Below are 20,139 nucleotides of genomic sequence, written 5' to 3' on the forward strand. Positions count from 1 at the left end.
GACATAAAAATAACATAGGCAGTAACTATCACAACCTCCTAAAATACGCTTCGGCGCGATTCAAAAATAAACTCTTAACTCCTGTTGTTAAAGTTCTATTTTTAGGTAACAAAAAACCCAGACAGGTGGTTACGAAAGCACTTACGAATCAAATACGACGCCTCCGTAATCTCGGTCTATGCGCTTATCGGACGTTCAAAAACGAGGCGTATGGAGTTAACTTCAAGGTTGTTTTTGCAAAAACGGAAGTGATTCAGATATGAGGTTTGGATAGTTAGTAGCAGCATATATTTCAGTTTAAATTTACATAGAATGCACGTACGGCGTACGGCCTAATTAGGCGAGCTTTGCGCAGTATAAATCACATAAATCATCTCTGAAGACGTCCGTCAGCGGCCGTCGGCCGTCTTTCTTCTTATTTCTTGAGGCGGTGATGAGAAAGTGAGACGTCTCTGCTGCTAGTTTTGCCATGGTTGCAATGCCAGAGACACATTACATTATGATGGTTTGTCGAAGGCGCAACTTTACTATCAACAACAACAACTTTAAGTATTTAGATCACTACGGTTTCACTAACTATTATTTTTAGTCGCTTTTGGCGACATATTTCAGACTCTTCGGGCTGTCAGCGGCGGCTCTACTCCGTGCATCTCGTAGTGATCAATACTAAACATGAAATATGTCTCACGATAGTTTTAATTTCGATTTGTACCTACTCAAGTACAGTCGCCATCAGATATATCGGAGCCGCTAAGGTGCTCACAAATATCTGAACACGCCTCTATTGTCAAGGCGTTAGATATTTTTGAGCACTTTGGGAGCTCCGATATATCTGATGGCGACTGTACTAAAATGACAAATCGGTCTGATAAATTGGGGCAATTGAACTGTCCTTGTAGTATCTGGGATATAAAAACAAAGTTTTTAATACAGTTGCTCAAAAAGTGCTACCTTTATTGTGATTTTTTCGCAAATGTATTAAAAAAACCGGCCAAGTGCGAGTCGGCAAAAAATCACGTTTGTTGCATGGAAGCCCCCCTTAAATATTTATTTTATTCTGTTTTTAGTATTTGTTGTTATAGCGGCAACAGAAATACATCATCTGTCAAAATTTCAACTGTCTAGCTATCACGGTTCATGAGATACAGCCTGGTGACAGACGGACAGACGGACGGCGAAGTCTTAGTAATAGGGTCCCGTTTTTACCCTTTGGGTACGGAACCCTAAAAACGTCCTTCAATGTACGTGTGAAAGTATTATTATTTACTTGTCCCGTATCTCGGGACTTGTAAATAATAACGCACTTTCCACAATTGCATTGAAATGTACTATAAAGTAAGTACTTATCGAGATTTTTTTACCTGTATTCTACTACCTACACATACAATTGACATGCCATTTCGAACCTAAAAACTAAGCCAAAGCCAATATGAAATGCATTGATAATTTAGGTATGGGTGACTCTATTGTGGAGATGGGGTAAAACGTAAAACAAAGTTCACTGTATAACACCGATTTATTTCGACTCCAAATATACGAGTATATCAGGTTACCTGGTCTTGTATAATATAGATTTATACAAGACCAGGACCGGGCCAGGCGGTGCCGCGGTATCATATTAGTTAGGTATGTGCGCACTGTATGCCTTGCGCTAAGCAACTGACTGGACAACTCCTTTGAACTATACCTACCACCGCCATGTCCCTACAACGATAAAAAAAAAACAATATTGAATGAAGGCCCATTTAACTAAGAACGATGCCCTGCATCGTGATATAGCTTACTTTTCTTAAATATTGTCATAAGTAAACTACTAAGCTAAGTATTTAAGTAAATAAAAGCTTCATGTTATTTTATTATCCTCTAAATACCCTTTCTAAGATAATCTTGAGTTTATACAATGCAAGCATTTAATTCGAAGCGGCGCAGATTGAGCCGATTGACGAGTGAGAGGTAACATGCGCAGTCTGGCCTTGAGATCTTTAACTATTATGTTATAAAACATTACCAAGTTATAACTAGAGACTCTTATGCGTAGTTCTGTGTTTGCTTATACAAGCATACCCAAGATGACAACAGTTTGACGAGAAATGCCAATCGAAAAGTAAAAGCGGCCAAGTGCGAGTCGGACGCGCGCACGAAGGGTTCCGCACCATTTACGCAAAAAACGGCAATAATTTGTTTGTTGTATGAGAACCCCACTTAAATATTTATTTTATTCAGTTTTTAATATTTGTTGTCATAGGGGCAACAGAAATACATCATCTGTGGTAATTTCAACTGTCTAGCTATCACGGTTCATGAGATACAGCCTGGTGACAAACTGACGGACGGACAGCGGAGTCTTAGTAATAGGGTCCCGTTTTTACCTTTTGGGTACGGAACCCTAAAAATGTATCGAAATGATGGATCTAACGAAATGTCAAATAGACAATTGATTTCGATTGGCGTTTTCTACAAACTATTGTCACCCATTACTAGCTAGTCCCCCAGTTCAGAAATGATTACTTCCTTGCAAAACTTTTTGTCTGCAAAACTTGCAAAACTTTTTTGTCCCTTTCTACTGACACAACTTGATAAAAAGAATAAAAGTCTTTTTACTAGGAATGTTATCTTTGTTTGCCACCCAACATAAACAATTATACCGATAAAATTAAAATCGAATACGAACTTGACGTAATGTCCTATTCAATGAAAATTAGTTAATTTTGTACTTCAATTCAATCACTGTCTATCTAAAATAAGAATGCGTTTAATTGAAGATTGTTGCCGACCGGTTGTTTATTTTTTTTAATTTCTACGGCAGCCTTTGGCCCATCAATCAAGTGTGTAAGCCCTGTACCAATGCACTCATTCGCTGGCGAGTAAGTTTCTAAAATGCTACTAGTTTATTAAGGGTAATACTATTTCTTATTTTATATTAAATATTCCTTCTTCAACTCAGACTGGGAACGTTCAGACTTCTATAGGCACCTTATGATTATTTTTGGCCACAGTAACATAATGATGTTGATAACTTACTTAGGTATTTTTGTTTTTTTTTCGTCTCTCTTCTGTCTTTTCATGTAAATTTTCGTAAGTTCACATAAAATAGGAAGATTCGAAAAAGAAGAGATAGGAGTAGAAGAGATATTATTCTACAAAATTTGCTTAAGACCGTAGTTTGTGTTATTTTATCTTAATTTCAGCCCAAAGAGTAATTTAGTAGATTGAGTACATATTCTTCAGTGAATACCAAAAAGCAGTATTTATTTATTTTGACCTCTGACCAACCGCTTACACCACACACACTATGTCTTTCGCTTCTATCGGCGACTATTGTGTATTATTAATCTTTCGCTATCTAGCTTAGTTAGCATTTATCACATGGGTGGGCTCGATTTAGCATAGCAAATGCACGTTTTTATCGCCTTTTATAGACTCCATATAAAAACTGCTACAATGTTCTGTTGTCTAAAAAAAGGCAACAGAATTACATGGGAGTAAATCGACAATAACAAGGTATATTCGCACTCTCGTTTGTATTACGTTTATGTTATTTATAATAGGTATAGTTTGGCCATTGGAGCATAAGCAAAGAAAATCATCTTGTTTTTTTATCACTACTCATAAGAAAACAAGTAAAGTATTTTTATTCTACTGTTATAAAGAAAAAATTGCCATAGTTTACTTACTCAAGTGCTCATAATGATGCAAATATGGAGGTAATACATTACACTGTCGGTATCAATATCATTCATTGCGATGTTTATCCATATCCACAACTTTTTTACATCCTGGTTAAATATCCCACTGCTGCGGACCCCTTTCTCAAAATTAAGCACTGTCGATGGCATACCGGTCATACCACCAATGCAATTGAAATAAACATTACTTCTTCTTAAATCCACCACCAAGCGCTAACTTAGCCGCTCACCTAATCAATTGAAGCAGGCAGTCAATTCACTCCATTGTACTCTAAACGCATTCAGTAATTGTTAGCTCCGATACCCACATAGATAACCGCCAGTTTTCAACTGGAGACGAATTCCTTATTTAACGATTTGTTACACTTTTGATCTTGTTATGACACGACCTAGACACGGCTCGCAGTGCATCTCAAGCGCACCAATAAAGACAGAATAGAAGTAGAGTAGTAGAGTAGCAAATGTATGAACACTAATTAATGTATTGTGTAAACAGGCCCTAAGTGTAAGCGATGCGCGGGCGCGAGGCGTAAGCGATTGTCAACATCGTATCAAAACTTTAACATATTTTTGAATCAGAATTGGTCTCCTAGTTGGATTTAATTTGTGCCCTTGCGAGATTAGGGGCAGAGATGTGTATTTGAATACGTTTGACATCATACGTCGTGAGTTAACTGTTGAGTAGTTGACGGGATTTTACTTATGACACATTTGTAAAGGATTTACCTTATGCGCTTACCGCGTTTTTATTATTTTTTAGATGTATTATTGGTTTTGAAATTCAACCCCAAGGAAACAAAATTTAAATTGGATTAAAAGTTTTTAACTATTTTTACGCGGGCGAGATTGCGAGCTGTTATATAGTTATTTATGAATACACAAGTAAAAATTATTGATTAACGTCAGTCGTTCTTGCATAATTCGCATATTTCTGTGTTACGATACACTGCTTACCTACTTCAAATTAAATGTGAACGATTTCTTTTGTTTATGGACAATGCAAGCCAACGGTTGTGCTCGCTTTGTGCCGTATAGGCAGGCGGTATTACCGATACGTTTAGCAAGAGCGCATTTCGTATCTGCACCTTGCTTTCAAATAAAAACTCGAAACAATTACATCGACGGTCAAAAACGTCGGAAGTGCCGACTGATATTTAACCAAATTTTGACGTTACGTCATTAGGCACAGGGGTTAATTTAGATCGCGATGAGGAAGGTTCTATTGATAACGGTTTAGAGACGACATGTGGCATTCCGCCGCTCGCGGCTGGTTTCTTTGCTCGCATGCATTTTCATGGAATTGTCGACGTTTTTCCGGCACCTTACAATTGCATGGCTGGAATTCTAGAAAGCCATACTGGATGTTTTATGATTAACATTACTGCCATGACTCGGCGTTAGGTGAGTAAATTGTCGATTTTGTAATTAAAAGGTGCATCGCTCATTACATGTATCAATTTCTGAGAATAATGATTATCGTAAAGCTGATGGATTAGGTCGCTTTGTTAAAACTAAGTGTTGCCATTTCTCTTGAGGCACACGTATTTTGTTAACTTTCATAGTCCTTCATACCGCAATAATCTCCCAAATCACTCGTGTTGAGTAGCAACTTTTTCACTCACCACTAAAGCCGCTAACCCTGCCGCGAGAACTCTTCGCGCCGTGCAAAGATGTCTCGCCATAAATGAACATGGTTAAAAACTGGAGATATGCTCCTGGATAATGTATTCTATACATGGGTATGGTAAATTCTACACTCATGGACAAATTTAGAGGAACGCAAAGTTTTATTACTAATTTTGAAATTACTTTAGGTGCTGTAATCCAATATTTTTTACTTTTGGTTCCTGATTTCGGTAGACAATAACGTTAAAAGAAAACTAATTTCTTGTTAACAGCGAGTAAGGGATAATGTATCAAGGGTCTGCCTTTCAACCAGCGTTGTAGTAAATACACTGCAACATTATGCTGAGGCAAGCTCCTATTTAACACACATGAATATTTCTCTCTGATATGAGCAATTCAATTTCTTAGTTTTTTAAGTCTGAATTTAAGGTTTACCCGTAAAAAATGTACTTACTACGCTATCTGTTAACTCTGCCATTTCGTGTGATATTGAATAAAAATGTTCTATGTCTATGTATTTTATTATTATCTCTTTATTTAACTTTCTTCTTAAGTTAGGCTTTATACAATATGAGTATAAAAGTAAAATATAAAAACACTTACAAAACATTACAAAAAATATATAATCACATTATAAAAAACCTAACCTAGGGTGCAGTGTGGGGTCTTATTATTATTATTATTATTTCAGAAATTTGTTTTGACACGTCCTCCCATTTTTTGCGTTCGGAAATCGCCCACTTTTATAGACTTTACGGTAATGACATTTTGTGGTCGCTGTCTTTGCTCGTCAAAAAAAAATTGCTATGTGGTAGTTATTAGATCACTACCTGGTTAAGTTAAAGCTTTTTTTTGCGTTCCTCTACATTAGTCCATGAGTATACATTTAAATATATTATTTATTTTTATTTTGGTACATCCGTAGTCACGTCTGTTAACTATTTAACAAAAGTCTAACTTGTAATTTGTTGTATTTAGGTAATTCATCATTTAGTTGTTCGGCATCAGAACGAGTAGGTACCTATTTGGTACTTGCCTGTCTACATGAAAATGTCACAGGCACCAAATAATTACAATATAAACCTGAATAATTCCGCACATAAATTATATAAGTATGAGGTAACACGAATTGAATAAAGTAAAGGCATAAATAAAAAGAGGTTTTGCAGCTAAAGCTAACGCTATGTATGGCGAAGTTCCTAGACTCCGAGTTAAGGATTCTTCAAGCAGCCGCGGTAAACTTTGGAGTTTTGGACTCTTTGGAGCTTACGATTTAATTATTGGATCAGCTTGAAGATAGAGTTAGAAATATAGAAGAAAGCAAGTTGGTTTTCTAAGCAAGCTATAAGCTATGAACGGTCGAAAGCCTGTTGTGTCACTTTGTGTGAAATGGTAGCCATAAAATTGACAGTTCCCTACCAAATAAAAATTAAAATTAAAATTAAAATTAAATAAATAAATAAATCATTTATTCTGGCGAAATAAACCCTATTTTTATTTACATTAATTCTTCTGCCAAACTGCAAGACAGTTTGATGCAGTTAGTTGTGTTGTTGTAGTAAATACTTCAATATTAGTACCTATGTAGGTATATTGCGAGATAAATTGTGATAAAATTTCGCGATTAGGCATTCCTAAAATACGTCAAAAATTAGCTCTAGATACGTTTCTTCCAACAAAAAAGTCACTTTTGACAGTGACATAATAATATATGATCCATATCGTATCTAGGGCAAATTTTTGACGTATATTAAAGTTCGAATCAGGCCGACTGGCTATTTTTTGTTCGTTGAAAAAAGTTTTTCTTTACCTTCTCTTAAGATTCAATTCAGTTTATTGATTACATAAACGGTCAAATACGACGAAAACGCATCGCATTAAAAATTATTCACACGCATTAATCCAAGTTTTCCCACACTACGCAACTAACTAAAACATTAAGAGTGAATCGGAATCCTTAAACAGCAAACCTTTCAATTTTCAAATTTAACAAAGTGCAAAATTCACTCGCATTCTAGAACCGTTACGACTCTTTAAAACACAGTTGATTTAAATAATCAACTGAAAAAAGATGTAAGTGAATCAAGGATTGGCGAGACTTACGCCCTTTCACACTTTTGGGCATGGAAATGTTAATCAAAAACAGCGTAAAGTTTATTGACTCAAAGAATTTGTGACGTTATGGTACTGGTGTTGGCATGAAGTCGTTTGGAGGTTACTAGGCTTGCCCAAGACCGGTTTGTCACATGGTCCTAACCACGTGCGGCCTCCGGAATAAACTTCTGATGCCATATACCTGCGTATAATGCGGTATACATATGTATGAGATATAGATACTCTATTCTTTAGATTTTGGATTTCTGTTGCTATGCGGAGTTAACCTTTTAAAGAATATTTTGGCTCTGCCTTCTTTTTACAGGTACCAATTTTCTTAAAACAGTCGTTTGAAACTAAACACATTTTAATCGAGGTACAAAGATGATAAACATAAATAAACGATTACGGTTTTAACTCAGTTACATGGTATAGTGATCCTGGCTATAGGTATATATTAGGAACCTAGCGGTCCTGGGTTCAATCCCGTTTGTAGGTATTGTAGAACCAAATATCAGGAGAACTTTAGGCTTGAGCTGGTGTAGCCTAGCTTAGTGTAACTAATACTCAAACATTTATTTGGCCACAAGGGCACTTTTACACGTTAAGACGAATTTTTAAATTCTCGGTACATTAATCTCAATGCACTCATTATGTATGAATGTATATCATCGTTTAGCAACCCTTACTTAGTACAATTTATACTAAGCATAAGATTAGATGGAAAATATGTAATAATTTAACGTACCTATGTTGTGTATCTATTATGTATAACTACCTATAAATTGAATTTAGAATGATGATGATAATGATATCGAGTAGGTTCAGAACCCGATCTGTTGACCTAGAGCCAAAGCCAACCTACCAGATGACACCTGGTACTACTTACGCCAAAACTTTACCACAGTTGCCAACTTTGGTAGTGAGCGGCCAACAGATTGTTAAAATTTCATCTTTCTGCCTTCTTGTAAGATTATGTAGTTACAACGAAAGCTCTGAACATTTGGAGCAACCCCTATCAACATTTGGTTTTATAAATCAGTAACAATGAGAATATCGATTTTAAGTTTACGACAAAACACAACATACCTATGTGCCAATAACCATGTACTAATTTTTTCCTTCCACTAAACTCACTAGAGCCCGTGTAAGCTGTCTGACCTTGACGTTGCAAAGTGTGGGATAGCCACAACATATATATTTCATAGAAAAAAAAGCGTTCATTGCGACTTGGTCTGTGCAGACTTAGCTTGATATAATTCTACGCAAATTAAAAGGCCAGTCAACCTATTTTATTCAAATATGTTGAAAGCCTACAAAATGGGAATTGATTCTAAAAGACAACTTATTGAAACATCTGCTTCGTAATGAACCTTTACTTTAGCCGGTCGAGTGAAAGCAACATTATCGGACGCAATCAACTGGTTATCTAGTAGCCAGGCTCGCCCTACAGGTACTTTAATTAAACATCCATGTGCTTTCTCAAATACTTGACGCTTACGCTAACATTGTTACCGCCTCAGGCGCCATATTCACGAGAAAAAAGTGAGCATGTATTTACACCTTTTTACTCCATTATTAAAAAATTTGTAGTTTCCATTGTTGTTAAAAGAGTACTAGCCGATACTTCTTCAAATTGCATCAGTAAGCATTGTAAGACGGACGTTAAATTTGGAGATTACAATATACAAATAAAATACATTGATTACACAAATATTAATTTGAAGATTAAATAAATTACATCCGTTTTAAGAAGATGACTGTTCGCCTTCAATGTAAATCAGATATAGGTACATGTAGGGACTTAAACAATTAGTTTTAAACAGTGTGTGTATCTATGTATGCACTTAGGAGCAGAAGATTTTAGAAGTTGGCAAGCCTGGTAAGCTAAAAGGTCATGCATGCAACAATTCTACACATCCCTCAGAGAGAGCCTAAAAGTCGCAAGCAGAGTATTCCCTAGTCAAATAAACTTGAATGCGTCTTAGTTAAATGAAGCCAGGGTATATTTTGATCAAACCAAGGCAGAAGTTCAAAAACAAGGCCCTGGGTAAGTCGGCACGCACGGAGGGGGGAGGGGCGGGAGGGAAACCACCCCAACTCAAAACTTATCGCATTATTCAAGCGAACGCGACTCTTGAGTAATTTTGAAATATTACAATTTTCGAGCCGCACCATCGCCCGCGTGCTGGGCGACTACATTGTAAGTTTTTCGACGAAATTAGGATGTTTGACTTGCAAAATTGTGCAATATCGTTGAGCGTTAACTTCGGCATGTGAAAAGCTGGCCTATACACCTACCCATAGGTGTCGGTGTAAACTTTATAAATAAACAGGTACAATTTGGCATTTTTTTATACTGTGACATAAGGTGGAACTGAATGTATAGTAGGTATAGGTACTGGTAGATCAAAAAAACTGGGTGTAGGTATACTGAAGTGAAATGGGGATGGATAGCTACAAAAAGACACTAAAGATATTTTTTTAACAATGACAGAGTACAGTGGAATTCGTTTATTATGACTCCGCTTATACTGACCAACCGCTTACTATGACGTAATTACTGTATGAAGCTTGGTTTTCATACAAAATTCTTTGTGACAAAGTCGGATAAGATGACTTCACTTATAGTGACAAATCGCTTACTACGACCTATAAATCCTATTTTCATGAAATTATGTCCGGTTATTCCGTCCGGACATATTCGCTGGTTTTCGTGGCCGTCCGTCTTACCCTGCGAGGACGATTGGTGTGTGCGTGTATGTTGTTTTAGTTTTGATTCTCAGTGACAAATTGATAATAGTACAAGGTTTATAAAACTCATCACTCACGAAGGATTTTGAGATTAAGTTTGAAAAGTTAACAAAAATGAAAATGAAAAAATGAAAAAAAGTTTATTGTGTAAATTTAAACATACAGTAAATCACGGCCCTGTGTCCTGAGCTAGGAAACCCTGTGTTACAGGACCCAGTTTCGTTATACTAGTTTCTTAATCTAGGTATATATTGGTACAAATTGTGCAGTTACATTGAAACTTACAGATAGCTATGCATACTTTAACATATATGTTATTATTTCTAAGCTGCGTGTGTGCGAGTGTTTGTTTGTATGTATGTGGGTCTATGTGTGCGTGTGTGTGTGTTAGTGTGTAAAAATGCATACTATAAAGTTTACAATAAGAGGATAATTATATATTTCGGTGTTATGATTATAAAAATGTATATAAATTTTAACATATGTGATGTAAATGTAATATATAAATATTTGATTTGATAAGAAGAGTAGTGTGGTAAAAAGTTAATTAACTATGCTTTATGTGACATGTGACATTCGCTTAGTATGACGATTTTGTCACTTCCCTTAGATGTACGAATTCTACTGTATATTACATTTTTATATTACCTACATCAAAACATCATCTTACCAATAGGTCTCCCTATTGTTCTTTGCCTATTATTCATGTTGCTTCTGAAATATGATAGCAGTCCGGTAATGACTTTGAAACGTAATATTAGCTATTCATTGACGATCAGCTTCAACGGTCGCGATAATTAACTATTAGCCAAGAGTTATTATCTGCACGGTTTAATAACACCTTAGATACAGTTAATGTGTTGCCAATGAAAGTAAGCGCTAGAACAACTATATATCAAGAATCAAAGTTAAACCGATTTATCATAAAAACGACAAGACGTTTCATAAAACAATTGAATGACATTTAAAAAGAAACAGTAGCAAAACAAAAGACAATTTTTATTGCCCAAAAACGGTATTATGGAAAAACTGTAACAAATTCATATTGTTTTAAAAATTAACAGTAGTCATAATAAGAACATGTGTTAGAACTCAAAATTACAGAATTCTCGAAACCAATGCTCAACTTTAAGCTTAGACAAAAAGACGAGAGCTTGCACAAAACACTCCGCATTCATCTATTGTGATGCTAAAGGGAGAAAAGATGCAAATATGAAGTAATGCGAGCCCGTTATGTTTACGATATTCTTTTAAGGCCCGTTAAGTTATAAAAAATGGCAAAGAAAGGTCTAAAATATGCAACGCGGGAAACAATGTAACGGAACAACGAGCGTTGCACAAATTGACAAAGGAGGCTTAGACAAAAGCTCACTCAGAGCTATTCACCTGCTAAGTAAGCAGGTACCCAATTATCATGCTAATGCTTTGACAACGAATTAATACGGACCTATAATGTTTGGAGAATTGTGGCCAAAGGCTGAGCGAACAACACCTTGCGGTAATTTATTGTTCTATTTGTGAGGTTCACACAAAACCTCGTTTCCGTGTTTTTATCGGCATTTGCTTATCATTCTACGTAATACTGCATTGAGGTCGACGCTGGGCATAAATATTATTAAGAGCCTGTTATCGATTTTAGTTGCAAAAATGTAAAAGTGATAGATTTAGTCTGTGAAATTGTACACCTTTTGTTACGTAATAGAAATAAGAAGTACTGGTTTCTATTAGCACGTCTTCTCATCTTGCCGTTTTACAGATCAATTTTTGGAAAACAGTCTCACTTAATTAGTAATGTTTTTTTTTATTTCAGGTTTATTCTTATAACAAAATATGCTCACAGTAGTCTATGCAGAAAGGGAAGAGTCAAGGAATGTATTGGTTCCCTTAAATTCCACAACTCTTCTTTTTCCGCACAGACTATCATGAGTATAGTCGCATTTACATACACATACATATCTTTTGTATGACCCATAAAATACATCCCGCAGTTATTGTCAAGAATATGTGATTAAAAGTATTAATGTTCAATTTAAATTAGAAACAAAATTATACTACTCAATTTTATTGCTCTTTTGCTCATGTTTGAAGTTGGCGACGTTTTATTTGCCACAACACTTCGTTGATCGATCTCAATCTGATTACAGTTTATTAACCTGTCTCATAATTGAATAATTAATATTATTTGTTCGCGACGCTGTTCATCGGCCAGATGCGTGTGGTTTATGACGCCTAATAGAGTTTATGGCTTTTTTATTGACAATAATGTTCTCTTGATTCCGACGTTTACGAGCGGCTCATTCATTATCGAACCGCTGAGGTCATAACATTTGTAAATCATGGAGTATGATAAATGTTTAAGTAAATGTTACCGTGTCTGCTCATTCGTACCGTTAATACTACCTACCTTATTACCGCGATTCTAATGACGACGACATTTATTTTATCTATGCAAATAAAGTAGAACTGTTTCTGTTGGCGCTTTAATTTATATTCGTTCTTCGAACTACAACTAATTAGCAACGAAATTTTATCTAGTTTTGCTGGCTATAAGGAAAGTAATCGATAAGAAATTCAAGCTGCAACGCAAGGTGTGGTAATCCACGGATATGTATATACGATGGGCACTGGTTAATACTAAAGGGTGCTAGTTTTCAAGTTTTCGTTTTTTTTATTACGGATATGATGCATTTGCAAGTAGGTAACGAGGCGAAGGGAATACAAACGACACTCGCCCGCACGCCGAACAATTTATTGCCTATACGATAATTATGCGGATTTAAGCTGAAGCGCGGTGCTTTACGGGCGATTCTACGGTTCTTTACGGTTTCTAACGATATGCGATTTTGCGTTTTGTTGCTAAAATGGTAGAATCGATTCCGCACGGTCCGGGGCCGCGGAGCGAAACAATCGGCTGCTTGCTTATTCCGTAGCGGCGTCGGGACACTCGCTCGCCACGTTTGAAGTGACTGCAATTTGTCTCCAGCGACGTATTTCAAGTAGATATGATCGTGTGTACGACCGATGCTTGCATAAATTTCTCACTAACAGATGTAGGTTTTTTGCGTGGTCCGCGCGGGAGGTAGACGTTCACCTGTTACTCCGTAATGTTTGACGCTTCGTATCGATTTTTTGCTGAAATTAAAAGTTCGATAGCGCCCGATCGGCCGTACGTGAGCCGAATCGAAGAAGACAAAAATTGAATAACGCGAAACGTTTCCACATAATACTACGTAAAGCTAAAGTGAATTTAAAAATGTAATTCAGTTGCCCGCTAATTTATGACCATGTGTTTACATTTTAATTTACTTGAACATTCTAAGAAATGTGTTGCGAAGAGAGCTATTATAATTATGAAAGTCTTTACAACAGCGACCGCCTACAACACTTTTTTGGGGTATACTTATACGTAGATTGGCATGCGTGACTAAAAGAGTCTAGACCACTTATTAGAAAAAAGCTGTATGAATTCTAGTCTGTCTCTATAACCGAATAAGGTATTATTGTCAAAAAACCGTTGACGCAAACGTTGTGTACACTCAAAAGCCAAGATTACTGACTCTAAATGGCATTGGAATACGGACTCCTTGTTTAAATAAATACACGATAAATAAACATGAACTTTAATCAAATTCGATAAAGGCAGATGCGCGCGCGCGACTTTTATGGGAATAACGACTCGGACCGGTAGCGGGCGCGGGCGCGCTGACACTTGTCCCCGGCGCGCACAAAAAACGCAACTATCGCAGGAATTACTCATTAACTTATTAAGATGATAATTTATGACCCTAAGGGAGGTAATTTCATGCACTCTATTGAAGACCTAAGCGAATTTACTGCGCTTTTTACGCGTCTAGTTGACGCAAGAACAATAAAAAGGGCAATAATAAAATTAGTATAGTTATTGATTGTGTGTTTTGTGTGAATTCTTATTACTTATATGGAATTGTATTTACTTATACGAAAAATAAAATACACGGGGAGAAGGGACCCTTTGGTATAGATGTGCCTATAGAGTTGTAGATCAAAAGGAAAAATGATGAACATGTTATGTATATTATCATACATAATGTCAACCTTACTTATTTATTAGAAATTGAACAAGTAAAAAAGTGATAAAAACTATAGGTACAAGCGTGAGACTTGTATAGGTATAGTCACATTTTCTTAAGCGTTGCCATTTTTTAAGCTAACTATGCATCAAACCATCACGAAATTCACGAATAGTCGTCAATCTAATCAATAAGCGATTTTAATTGCACGATTAATAGATGTCGGAATGTATTAGTGCTTAAATTAATTTTTAACAAGCAGAAACGTCTGCGAATGATGCTTAGAATAAATTTAAAAGTGGAAAAATTACTGCCTTGGGTGAGACATGACTGACATACTGACTTGGGTGGGGTCCAGAGGCCGTGAGTTCAAGTCTCACCCAAGGCAGTATTTTTTCCACTTTTAAATTTATTAGTGCTTGTTCGAAAGATGAATGAAAATTGTAACAATGCCTATTTCAGCAACAATACTTTGATGAATAATGATCTCAAACATAATAATAGTACCTACATTATTAGGCTTTTAATTTAAGAGGACAAAGGTATATTCATTATAAACCGTAGAAAATTTGAATATAAAATTTACTAATTTTGAATAAGCTATGAGGCAAACATTAGGGATGGATAAATGTATTTTTTAAGAAAATTAAAAATGAATGGTCAAAGAACGAGTGATCGATTTATTACCTATACAATTAAAAGTTAAAATTTCAAAGTATAGAAATATACAAAGATAAGATATTTTAAACTGTGTGTGGTCTCTACATGTTAACATAAAATATAAAAAGTTAAATTCTGCATTAACACCAAATTGTTAATAATTACTACAATTTAAGTTAAGCGCAGCAATTACAAATTACAAACATGGAGTAAAAAATTGAGCATTTAACCTGAATAAAACAGATTCACTTAAAATAATGTTGTAACAATGATCTTTATTTCGTAGGTATTAAGTATGTGACTCGTTTCAAAAATTCAGAACAAGCGTCAGTGAATAATAAACAGAGATAGAGATCTAACAAGCAAGCTGGTGAAATAAGACAAATATGGCGGAGTCATGAGCGGAATGACAAACAGTCGGTGGATCCACTGCTTTTTCTAAAATCGAGGAAGTGGCAGGATTTAAAGTCAGAAAGTGGCTGGCTGCACTGCTTAACATTAATTAACAACCTACAATTTTTGTGGCAATATTGAAGAAAAAATATATTGTTAGGTATTTAATATTGGTCAACTATTCTATTTAAAGTCACGCGGGGTAAGAGAAACAAGTTTAATATTTTGCTCAGGGCAAGAGAAACAATTTCTCTCGCCCCAATGTTTCTATTACTTTGATCTCACCTTACAAAGTGCATGTTACCTATTTGCCAAATTAACTAATAATAAACTAACCAATAAACCAATGACATTAAAGCTCTCCAAGGGGCCTCTACGTGTTGGATCTATATCCCCACGCAAGCCTATCAAAAGACCGGGATTTATAGGCCCGTGAAATCCAGAAGGAGATACAAATAACTAACCAATAAAAAAATACCTATGTAATACCTATATCTAACGCTAATAGTGTATTATTTAGTACCTATAGAAGTTTTATAGGTATAAGTGGAATATTAGGGTAGTCATTGGAAATGGCAAGGAGAAACAGTGCTTTTAACAGGAAGGTTTACATGCACTGTTTAAAATTTGGCAGTAAATTCAAAAGAAAATCTTAACAATTCATTTAATGACAGTTTAATCTAAATTAAAATAAATTACGAATGATTATGTGCATTAAATTACACCTACTCAGGACAGAAATGCATAACTAAAAGTGGTAGTACAATTTCCTAATAGTAGTAGGTATTTCATATTATTTTTACATACAGATAATAGTGAGGGGGGTCCACTACTTTTTCTGGACACTATTAAACGCTAAGACCCCGGTAAGGATTTTAAATTTTATAGCGGTTTTAAGTTGGTACACTTGGCTGTTTAAAATTACAAATGTTGTTGTAATATTGAAGATAAAATTTAAAAAAATATTTCGAGATGTTATGTCAAATTTTATGCAAATTTCTTATCATTTGCGACAAAGATATTTTTTTTGCATTTAAGTACTTGCAATTTTATACTTAATCAAGTAAATATTTAGGAATTTGAATATCATAAATTATTGAGAGACGGTGACCTTACCAGAAAGTTACATTTATCTATATGTACCTACTTACTTAATTATTTGCAATAGGTGTATATATTGTACTTATATTTGAAAAAAAAAAAGAAAAACTATATGAATGTTTATCGTTCTAATAAATCAAACATGTCTAACAATTTCGTGTTTCTAAAAATTATAGCGATATATAATTTATTTATTCAATATTGCATTGTTATATGCAATGCATTGGTACATAATAAAATAAGGTGTTACATTTATGTACATAAAGTTAGTTCATGATAGCCTGTGGGGGCACAAAACAAAACAGTTTTATTGTTATAAGTTGTGTATGCTAGTCTATAAGGTTACATAAAAATCAGTCAACATCAAATAATCTTGTTATCTGGATCAATGTCATGTGCAATAAATGTTTTTATTTTTATTTTATTATAACGTATCAGTGATAATAATAGTTTTCCATCGCTGTTCAACGTGGCAACGCGGCGAGCGTGATGGGCTCCTTTCCATCTGGAGGGGCGCAAGGCGCATTTTGTGAATAGTTTTTGTGTTTGTTAGGTTCTAGTTTAGGTTAAGATCTTTGTAATGTTTTATTTTGTATGACATGTGTGTTATAACTTGTAATTACTAATTTGCAATAAAGTGGGAAAGTTAGTTTTCAAATAATTGTTTTATAAGTGCCTACTATTTAATTTTAATTTTATTTAGGTATGAATAGTTTCCAACCTTTCTTACGTTTTTACTTAGGTACTCTACAAAATTCAATGTTAATGATACCCGGCGTGCTAATGATATAGGGTAGCTGTGTCAGATTTCGTCCATTTATTATAAGTAGGTGACGCCAAATTTGAAATGCGAAAAAAAATCTTAAAGTACTCTTACTTAAATGTGTTATATTTGTTTACTTTAGGTTGATATTACTTGACCTCAAATAATATCTACGGTTTATTTTATAAAAAATAAAATTTGAAAAAATTGTGTTATTTTAGTTTCCGTCCACGTATACGAGTTAAAAATAGATTATATATTTCATTTTTAGTTCTTATGTAATACATAAATCTTTTTTTGTTGGTTTTATTGGTGCTGCCCGCGACTTCGACCACGTGTAATGATTATTTTCGTGATAAACCTAACCTGTGTCCTTCCTTGGGACTCAAGCTATTTTCATACCAAATTCAACAATCCTTAATAGAAATCGGTCCAGAATCAATTGTACAAAATACTACTTTGTTCACACAGTTGACAAAGGAAAGTAAATAAAAATGCTTGCGATACAGATTATATTGAGAGGAAAAACCAAATGTATTTATTTAAATAAATAGATATATTTAAATAAAATCACCATACCAAATATTCGCTTAGCTATTTGGGTTTCCGTCCGCTCGTGGACGAAAACTAAATACTTCATGGTACCTATGTCAGTTTTCGTCCACTATGATTACGACCTATGATTTCTTTAAAAAAACTTCTTAAAACTGATAATTTTTGATTTTATCATACTTCTAAGTATACATACGTGCTAAAAATATTACTTAAAATAGCTAGAACAGTTAATAAAATTACCATGAAAATTTCCCGCCTAAACTTTTTTCTTGGTTTTATGACCTCTGAAAGGCACGGATGCGGAGCTGCAATTAATAAGTCCTTTTATTAATTCGCTACTTGCAAAATATATTTTTTATGTAAATAGATATATTGTTTAGACATTAAAGATTGCAATAAGTCCAAAATTGTGCGGTAAGGTAGGTTTACCTATATTCAAATTATACCGTCAAGTGGACGGAAACTGGCACTGGACGGTATTTGGCATACCTACCCTATTATTTATCTGAACTGAGTTATTTCATTAAAATAAAAATTAAATTAAATTAAATTGTCATTTATTTCATGAAGCTTAAGAGATTATGAACCTAGTCAGGAAGGTATGTGTATTGTTAAATTCTATTGCTAGCAGAATTAGACATCAGAACATGAATAATATTTAATAGGTATTACTTACATATGCATTAAAATATATAGAGTTTATAATTACTCATATAACCACAAAATTTTAGCTTCAGGATAACAGGCACAATTATGGACAATTAAATCCAAAGAACATTGTTAATGTCGATGTAGTCACATAATAATTAAGTAATAAAATTAACAGTTAATATATCTCAAAAAGGTAGCAATTCGTAAATTATTTGATAGCATTTAAATCGTTAGTCACCCTTAGTGAAGAATCTTCAACACCTCGTGGTAACTTAACGGCCCGGCAGTTAAATTTTACGACGGTTGTGATTCCGCTGCGCGAATCCGTGTTTTAACACAAGGGGGTTAGAGTCCAAATTTAAACTGCAGCTTTCGAATTTTCACTGGTAGTAACTTTAACACTTCATTTTTTTTTGCGTATTGTTCTAAATGCTCACTTACGCATTTTTTTTGTGACACTAATTGAGGATGGTAGTTTTTTGTTGATGGGAATGTATAGTCCGACAAGAAGTTAAAAAGTGACAATACTGTAATATCGTCCCGATTTCTTAGGTTGATCACTACAGTATTGCCACTTTTTAATTTCTACAATTTCTTGTCAGAATATTTTTCTACATATATGAAAATTGTTTTCTAAGTATGTATGTTTGCAAATCTCATTCAGACTTATAAATATGTTCGATATTAGATTTCTTCGCAAGCTTAACATATAGGTAGATTGGAGAACATATTACAAGTTCAGTGAGTTTTTGTTTTATAAAGTAGGTAAGCACTTCAGTAACAGTTGAGTATTTTTACTGCTCTGTCAAATGATGTTAGTTAATTAAGACGTTATCATGAATATTTTTATGATGTTCAATTTCATGGTACAAATTTCTAAACTCTTCATCTACCTACCTTGTACTAATAATTAACTAAAATGAATCTTATCAAAAATAAGTGCTACTAAAGCCTGATATCCTCGACTTGACATATTACAATTTTGCAATTATTTATAAGTATTTTTTCCAAAATTTCGTTCAAAATCAGGTTAAAGCAACTCAAGGAATTAAGTTTACATGCCCTAAAACGTTTGTATCACGTAGTAAAGGTTCGTCCCAAACCCGGCCCAATAGAGCCGCGCTCGCAACTTTGTTTTGGATCATAACTCGCGGACCCTCGCGCGGATAAAGCAATAAACTCACCTCAGGCTCGCGCCGACGGCATACTCTTCACAAAGCACTCCACTATGTCACGTGTGTTAAGGCATGAGTGTAATACGTAATATCGCACGTGGTAAGTGTTTATGGTGTTACGCAACGCGTTTGTTCGGAGCGACGCGTCAGTGGCGTGTGCCGATGCTTTACGACTACGACGCGACGCCCCCCGCACGACGCCGCGGCGCACTAAATCTGCGACTGACGACGCCACCCCTAAGCCACGGTTACATTGACGGAAAGACAATAATCGCAGCGATTAATTGGGTCCAGTCGCAGCGCGATGGTGTAGCTGCCGGTAGCACGGGTCCCGGCAAGTGCGGCCTCGTAAAGTTTCTTCGTGTATCGTTCGATGCACCAGACGTTGATACGCCGATCGGCGGGGATGTTACTCCACTTTGATTCGCAACGGCACGAACTACCCGCTATTCACCAATGATTAAAATTTATGAGACATTAAAAACTTATATCGAAATCTAATCTCGTTAACTAAAATACAACATCCATTTTTTTTTCAGTCATAAAAAGTTAATCTATCATCACAGTATAACTGGAATTATAATACTACATTTACATTTTAAATTATTAGCATCTTATCGCATTAAAGTTCA

General features: G+C 35.0%; 1 protein-coding gene across 1 annotated transcript in view; it reads right to left on the minus strand.

Annotated features, from left to right (window-relative positions):
• Positions 1–19,826, minus strand: part of LOC134751195 (homeotic protein antennapedia-like) — a 240,536-nt gene extending 220,710 nt beyond the window's left edge. The window contains exon 1 of the mRNA XM_063686593.1: positions 19,517–19,826. The gene's annotated coding sequence lies outside the window, so the exon portion shown is untranslated. The remainder of the gene's footprint in view (positions 1–19,516) is intronic.
• Between the last annotated feature and the right edge of the window lie 313 nt (positions 19,827–20,139).

This window comes from Cydia strobilella, chromosome 2, assembly GCF_947568885.1.
Source record: "Cydia strobilella chromosome 2, ilCydStro3.1, whole genome shotgun sequence".
NCBI lineage: Eukaryota > Metazoa > Arthropoda > Insecta > Lepidoptera > Tortricidae > Cydia > Cydia strobilella.